Source organism: Pezoporus occidentalis, unplaced genomic scaffold, assembly GCF_034315485.1.
Source record: "Pezoporus occidentalis ecotype Australia unplaced genomic scaffold, CSIRO_AGI_Poc_V1 ctg4, whole genome shotgun sequence".
NCBI classification, from domain to species: Eukaryota; Metazoa; Chordata; class Aves; order Psittaciformes; family Psittacidae; genus Pezoporus; species Pezoporus occidentalis.
Genome location: NW_026915724.1, coordinates 11,431,188 through 11,439,536, shown reverse-complemented (window position 1 = coordinate 11,439,536; position 8,349 = coordinate 11,431,188).

Sequence of the window (8,349 nt, the reverse complement as noted above, 5' to 3'; positions counted from 1 at the left end):
CAGCATCCTGTTCCTGTGACACATGAACTGTCACTTTGCATTTGCTTAACAATGAGAACTTACCCTTTGCAATAATAATTTACACTAATTTAAATACAGTATAAAAGGTATCCACTTTGAACAAATTTGAGATGTCACTTTTGTGCAGATGCAAACAGTATTAAAATCTGATCATTTTTTCTTCCAACAATTTGGAATCGAGCTGTTTCTCCATAAGTGGTGAATACTCTGTGTACTCACATGTGTATCTGAACCTAGGGGCCTATGCTCTCTCAGAATATTTTTGGACTGTTATTCCCTTCATATAAAACATAAAACAGTAGGTTACTTCTAAAGAAAGCTGTTTAAGTCAATACTGATATTAGAGAATAAGAATCTCACGATAATGTAGGAACAGAATCTATCACAGAAAGCCAATGCAATAAGGAAGTTCTGGGTATTGTTTATTCTGCACAGAAGAGAAAGAAGATACATTCCAAAAAACACATAAGAAAATTTCATATAAGGAATAATAAGTAACCAAATGTTGTCCACACACTGCAATCTTAAAATGGATGGTTATTACAAGCATTTTAAAGATATATAGCTTTCGTCAGTACAAAACGAGCAGAAATTTTTTTGCAGCATTTTCTGTCCTATTATTTAAGAAATCTTAAAAATTCTCTTCTGATTGAAAGTTCATTGGAAAGATTCTCTTCCTTTCCATTACCTATTTCATGCTGTTTTGACAGATCTTATATGCTCGGCAGTAGTACTGACTAAAACAAAGCTGTAGTTTTGTAAGCAGTAAGCTATTATTCAGATTAAAAGGAAAACAAGCAGCACTAAGTGTGAGGAAGAATCAAGTTGTTTCAAAGACTATGTTTTATAGTGAAAGTTTTTATTCAAAATGTAGCACTCTTAAGGAATTTATCCCCCTTTTTTACATATTTTCGGTGCATTCATATTCTCTGAATTAAGATCTTGTAGTTCCAGCTTTCTTTAGTAATACTATTGCAACTTTTTGTACTTCTAGAAAAGCAAAGGTGCATTTTCAAAAAAGTGAAGGGTGGTTTGGACAGTAATGTGTTTTTAAAGTAATCTTGGAATTTAGCCATTATTTCTGTCATATTCCCAAGTCTACTTTAAATAACATGATAAATTCTTAGGTCAAGTATAACTGGGGAAGCATCTATTTCAATGAATGAATTTAAAAGGTAACCTTGGTGGAAGAAAGCTTATGATAAGCTATTGTGGTTTAAGCCCAGCCAGCAACTCAGAACCATGCAGCCGCTCTCTCACTCACCCCCTTCCTCCCCCAGCTCCTGGACGGATGGGGAGAAGGATTGAAAGAATGCAACTCGCACAAGGTTGACGTAAGAGCAGTCCAGTAACTAAGGTATAACACAAACCACTACTGCTACCACTAATAATAATAATGATAAGGGAAATAACAAAGGAAGAGAATACAACTACTCACCACCCGCTGACCAATACCCAGCCCGACCTGAGCAGTGATCTAGCCCTTCTGTGTGACTGCCCCTGGTTTATATACTGGGCATGATGCGCTGAGGTATGGAATACCTCTTTGGCTAGTTTGGGTCAAGTGTCCTGTCTCTACTTCCTCCTGGCTTCCCCTCCTCCCTGGCAGAGCACGAGACTCAGAAAGTCCTTGGTCAGAGCAAACATTACTGAGCAGCAACTAAAAACATTGGTGTTATCAGTGCTGTTCCCAGGCTGAAAGTCAAAACCACAGCACTGCACCAGCTACTAAGAAGGAGAAAAATGACTGCTACTGCTGAACCCAGAACATAAGGTTTTTTACTTTGTCAGTACACTTTTGATCAACAGAGGTGGATAATAGGTGTATTTTTAAAAAGGCTTTTACATAGACAAGCTGTGATAAGGCAGAAAGTTTGTAATGTTTAGGGAAAAGCATACATAACTATGTGACTTTTCTTCTTCAGCTGGCATGACTCCAAAGCAGCTCCAGATCTGACTTATAAGTCATTATTCTCATCTGCAGCTAATAAAGTATCATAGTTACTTGTTTGTGATGGGCCAAACATTTTCAGATTTGGAGAAGTGAGCAGAGGAGAGAAGAGGTTTGAAGTGCTATGCTTGGCAATGTCTAAAAGGTCAAATCAAAAATGATTTAAATCTTTGGATCAACTCGTTTGGTAAATTTGGAAAACATGTTTCCTTTGGCAAACTTGGAAAGTATGTTTCCTGTTTGTCCTTAATGTGTCAAGAAAAATTAATGCCTGGTAAACTGGGCCACTGTTGTGGCTGTCCTTAAAGGCATGAAGACTTTACTCCAAAGTGAACAGTTTTTATGTCAGTCATGGTTCAAGGTTAGGCACTGCTGAATTAGAACCTGCAATTTTAAGGTTTGAGCCCTGGTTCAAGAGAGCACTTTACTTTTGGCCAGTGCTCAAATTTATGAACTTTTCCAGAAATTCTTTCTTAGTTGGACTGAAGGGAATTAAGAATCTGCTAGAACAACCTTAAAAAGATACTCACTGTAACAGGTGTGTAAATGACAATTACTTGATATTTACTTCCTTATTATCTGATCCAAACCTATGGAATTTACACCTTTGATGTTTCTGATGAATTGGTACTGACTGCTTAATGGATTTTTATAGCAGAAACTCCAAAACTATCTTAGACATACTAACAAAGATAAATATTTACAAGTGGTGAGTTTGTGACTTCATATAGAACATGCAGCATTCAGGACCCTAATGAACGTTAATGGTTGGCTGAAATTCTGGGAATAATCGAAAAATTCAATATCTAAAATTAATCTCCTCTGAGAGGACTTTTCCCCTAAAGCTTTTTGACAGAGTAGCACTAATGTAGCTCTTCATTTGTTGTTTTGTTTACACCCACATTGTCCTCAAATTGAAATAAAACTCTCTTACACAAAGGCAGTGCTTGTTATGAGGTAATGTACTAGATGTAATTAGCATCACGGGAGCTTTGTGCAGAACATTATAATTTTTTTAATTTCATCCTGTTCATCATTGAAGTAGACAGCTAAAATACATATTTATGTAATTATCCATATTTAATTAAGCAAAAGTCTTTTCTGTCTCTATTTGAAAGCAAAGAAACTTTAGGAAGGTATTGTCACTGTGCAATGCGCAAATGGCTGCTGTCTTATTTTGCAGAATGTCATAGCTCTACCTTTATCCCTTTAAAGGCAATTTATATGCATGTGTTTATTTTTTTCCATTAATTAAATATGTTTATGATGTCCAGACATGCATCTCCTAGCACTCCAACGTCGAGTCCCCGATACTTCATTCCTCAAAGCATTGTATATGTAAAACAAAGGGAAATTGAGGAGAATCGGATTAATAATCATATTTAGATTCAGCAATTTACTTTCATGGACTTATTCCTGTAACTGAATTAAAAATAAAGACCCATAGACACATAGAATCTGGCAAAGAATACTCTGCTTTACCCTTGGAGATAAGAGATGGTTCCTTTTGCATCATTCCTGGAAACACCATTTGTTATTTTTTATCTATGGATTTATTAATGACACAGACACAAATTTGGAAGCCTTTCACACTTTGAAATTTCACCTCTGTTCTTCATTTCAGCCTGTCATCCAGTGAATTCATCAGTGTCATTTATGGTCGTGAATTTTTATGGAAGCCCCAGGCACTGTCATCATAAGACCAACTGAAATATATTCAATGTATTTTTAAAAGTTGACTATGCTACAGTTAAAAGCTTGAATTACCCTAACTCACCTGACTCACCTAAAGCTTTTAATAATTTATGTTTTAAAAGAGGTTGTTGATGAACTCTATTGAGTTTGACGCTAATGTGTTTGATAAAAAAAATCATTCCAAGGATAGGGCTTAAGTTTTCAAAGTTACCTCTGATTGTAGGAGTATAAATTAAATGGAAGTGGCTAAATGCTTAGGTCAGCCAGGGACTGCACCTATTTCTCACCTGGAATAATCAGGCTAAGTCATGCAAAGACAGCCCCCATAAACTTAGACTAACAGTTAAAAAAACCAACAAGCCATAAACGTATGTTTCAAAACACAGGATGTAATTGCTACTTGGAACTATCACTCAGAATATATTGGATTAGGATTTATTCTGCATTATTGGGCATTGAGGTGAATAATGAATAGCGAGGATGTCCACATTTTGGGGGGTGCACAAGTGAGGCCTGGCACAGGAGCATGCAGGACTGCAGGGATGCGCATCCTGCTGCTACCATGGGGGAGGATGACATAGGGTCACTCCCGATGGACTCAGACACTGTTATTCAAATTGCAAACTAGAAGGTACCTCATGAATGAATCATGCCCAGGCTTTGTTTTGGTAGGAACTGTTTCATTTCAAAAGAGAGCCTGGGATTGAACTAATGCTCATGTATCCCAAATAACCTTGGGACAAGAACCTAAAAAAAGAGCTGGAGAGCTAAATAACTTGTAGTATGCATATACCTTAGGCTGCTGGAAGCAGTGGAGATGATAGAAAATGTACCTTTTCCTTACTGTTCACTGACATAAGCCGCTGTTTAAAAATACAAAAAGTGAACTATTGCCATCATCTATTCTGCAGCAATACAAGTTAGCTTGAAAGAAACCATGTCTCAGTTTTTAATTGCTCCAGAGTTCTTAGGCTCTGACATTGTATGAATATAATGGTATGCTTTATTTTAAATTCTCATATTTAATATAAAGATTAATACAAAATATACAGCTTCTATTCCATCTGCAGATGAGAAAAAGAGCATAGAAATACTTTCATGCAAAATTCTGGCACCTCCAGTCATTCTGTTAGTTCTGCAGATAGGCCAGAAGAGCATTTCTGCCTGCTCTTGCTGGTTTTGTTAGTCTTGCAGAATATTGTAATTTCAAAAGCTAAGATGAGATAACTTAAAATTTGTAACATGAAATATAGTAAAAGTTGAATTTAAAACATGAATGTCAGCCTCCAGAACCCAATCCAGGCTTACTGAAGTCCAAATGACTTCAGCTGGTTTGGGCTATAACTAGCAGTTAATGACTTTCTGTAAAGGGGAAAAAATATGTGTATGTTTATTTTTACATTTCAATGTTTTCCTTTGTATTCATTACTACCATAAGGTTTCAAGCAAAAAGGAAAGTTGTAAAAAGGGCCAAAGACTCATCTGAAATGAGGTCGTCTCATATGAAGCATCCGAAGGAGAAAAAAAAAAGATCAGAAAAAGACAGATGATGTGCAGATAAACAAAATGAGGAATATAAGCATAAAATGAGGTATACGAAATATGATCACTGTTCATGGTTGCTTCTTGCATCTGGACTATTTCTAGGTGACTGAATGATCATAATTCCTGCTTTTCTTCTATGGTATTCTCAACAGAACACTACCTTACATCCTATTCTCAGCCAGGCTTGCTCTCATTCATGATACATGTTAGGTACAGAAGCATATTCATATTTCAGTTCTTCAGAGAGTGTATTAATTCTGCTCTTTCCTCTATCCTTTCTATGCACAAAAGCTCTTCTTGCCTTTCATGGATAACATAACTTTGTGTTAAAAATAAGACCAATGACGCAGCCTATTTCCTGTTTGCTTGTTTGTAGAAGTCAAATTTCCTAATCAATCTGTTTGCTTAGGACTATTTTCAGAATACCTATTACCTTCATATTTAAACACTTTTATCTGAGCATCTATACACAGCAATAGATCAGATCCATACTTGTCAACGGAATTTCAAAATCCTCATGTCATAGAAATGCAAACTAGATATGTGACAAGCATTCCTAAATGTTTCTGGAAAAGGCACTGATTTTCACAGCTTCAGCATTTTTGTTAATTTGATTGGAAGGCCATGATAAATGTGAGCTATTTGCATTGTGAGCAGACAGTAACATGGAATATTACACAGATGATCACAACGAAATTGAATTTTCTAAGAGTTAGCACATAAAATGTAACTGAGAATGCTACAAAAATAAGGAAAAAAAAATCGAAGAGAAATTTTTATAGCATCACTCTGGCAAGTGCTCCATTTCTAATACCTTTGATACAAGGACAATATCACAGTAACGCTACAGTGATATATACAGAGATATAGAAGTTACTACAATTATTTGCTTTTACACATACAGGGGTTGTCTATGTGGTATGGTATTTCATACTCTGGCTGCCTCCATTCCAGAAAACACTGACGTTCCATGTGCAACCCAGATACTTTAGCTAAATACAATATCCTACCCCAGGATAAGATATCTTGCACAGGGATTCATTACCTTGACAGTTTAAAACTGCTGGTAAAATTATTGCATAATGCAGAGAATGGGACATAACCTAAATCATGTTTAGATACTGCCTTCTAAACCTTGCTGTTGTCAGGGTCATGTTGTCTTTTTCTGTGAAAGGCAATATTAGCTTGAGGCATAAGCATCCTAGCCTTCTCAGTGAATGTGTGGACTCCCTAGTACAGAGGGGATCATGGGCAGAAAAAGGGTGAGAGCACTTGCATCCTGCAGACTGTGCTCTACCCTGGAGTCAGGCAGGTGTAGCCTGACACTGATGTGCCTTTTCTAGTCCTAATTGCTAGTTTCTTGAAAGAACAAACAAGATATTTGTAGCTAAATAAATATGCATGGAAACCCCTTTATGGCTTTGGATGAGAAAAGCCATGAGTAAAATTCTCTTCCACAGATTAGTAACATCCATAGATACAATTTTATTTTTCAGCATAAATGTCATAGGACTGAGTCTGTTATTTCTAACATTCCAGTGAACTGTTTTCTTATATTGGCATGAAACTAACTGTGCATTCACAACCCTCTATATTCATAGTTGTCAAGGGAAAAATAAAGAAGATTTGGGTTTGAATTCTTCAAATGTTTTATTTTTAGAAATTGACAGTTTATCATACAACCTCAGATCACATCCCCACCACGGTCTAAAGTTTTCCAGATCCGAGATGGTACTTCAGTTCTAAGAAAGCCCCTCAACATAGTCAGCTACCTCCCAGTGAGAGTGCTTAACCTTGCACTATGTTTTTTCACATTCTCCGGCAACGTGAAAAATTTTTTCCCATGCTTTAGATTTTGGAAAAATTTTTTCTGCTTAGTTTTGATTATATTTGCCTGTCCTTCCAAAGAGGGCATTCAAGAACTTTGTTTAAAAAAATCACTCTGTAATTAATTGATATGCTTAATAGCATGTTTATTTGTGTTCCCTTCTTAGTCTGAGCCCAGGGCAAAGAAATGGGAGGTGGGCTTACATGGTCTGGTGAATAGTAAGGTCATTTATAGAATCATAGAATAGTTAGGGTTGGAAAGGACCTTAAGATCATCTAGTTCTAACCCCCCTGCCATGGGCAGGGACACCTCACACTAAACCATGTCACCCAAGGCTTTGTCCAGCCTGGCCTTGAACACTGCCAGGGATGGAGCATTCACAACCTCCCTGGGCAACCTGTACAGTTCCCATTATAGCTGCAAAAACAGAGATTCAAATCTTGCATAGAAAACAGGGAGTTACCCTTCCTGAAGTAATGGAGAAAATTGTTAACACAGTCTACTGCTGAGATATTTTGCTTTCAGAGTTAGGTATGTGAAATGCAACTTCAGTTAATCTGGCTTTTACTGTCAAGAAATATTGCTCACCTATTCTTCTCACATTTGAGAAAAAATGTTATCCCCTACAATTTTCATTGGATGATTTTGTTTGGGTTTTCTTCTCCTGCCTAGGTATTTAACTTTTTACTTGTCTTGTTATCAACCTCTGTTACAATGTATATGCAAAAATTTAAAAAGATGTTGGCAAGATGGATTGCTGTAAGGAATGGGTTTTCACATTGTAGGTACTTATGCATATTTAATCCAACTTTGCATTTGTTTTTCTGGGTTTACTTTATGCCAGAATTTCTAGTAAGTAACTGTGAGATAATTATATTCTGCTTTGAAATTGAAACATTATGTACCTTAAACAAGATTCAGCCTGATGGCAGTTTGCCATTTTTACCAGACGCAAAGCAGCCATTGTACTTTCAAATCCTACAAATCTTGGGGTTTATTCTTACCTTAATCATGTAAACAGCCATGGTTCAGAAATGGAGTGTATTTAAAATTCAGTTCTTGGTAGGTCTTCATAAAAATCCGAAGGAGGAAGACCCTATTGGAAGGCATATCTTTTCACACCAAAGACAATTATATTTTCCCGTCAACCTCACTCCACTTGGTAGCTGGTATCTTCTGATTTCTTCCATCTTTGTGCAAATAAGCTTATAGCCACTTATGACTAATGCCATCTATTTCTCTTCGGGCATGCACTGGTTATTCATCATCTGTGAAAAAACTTTCTGCCTTGAAGTTGAATTCTTAATGA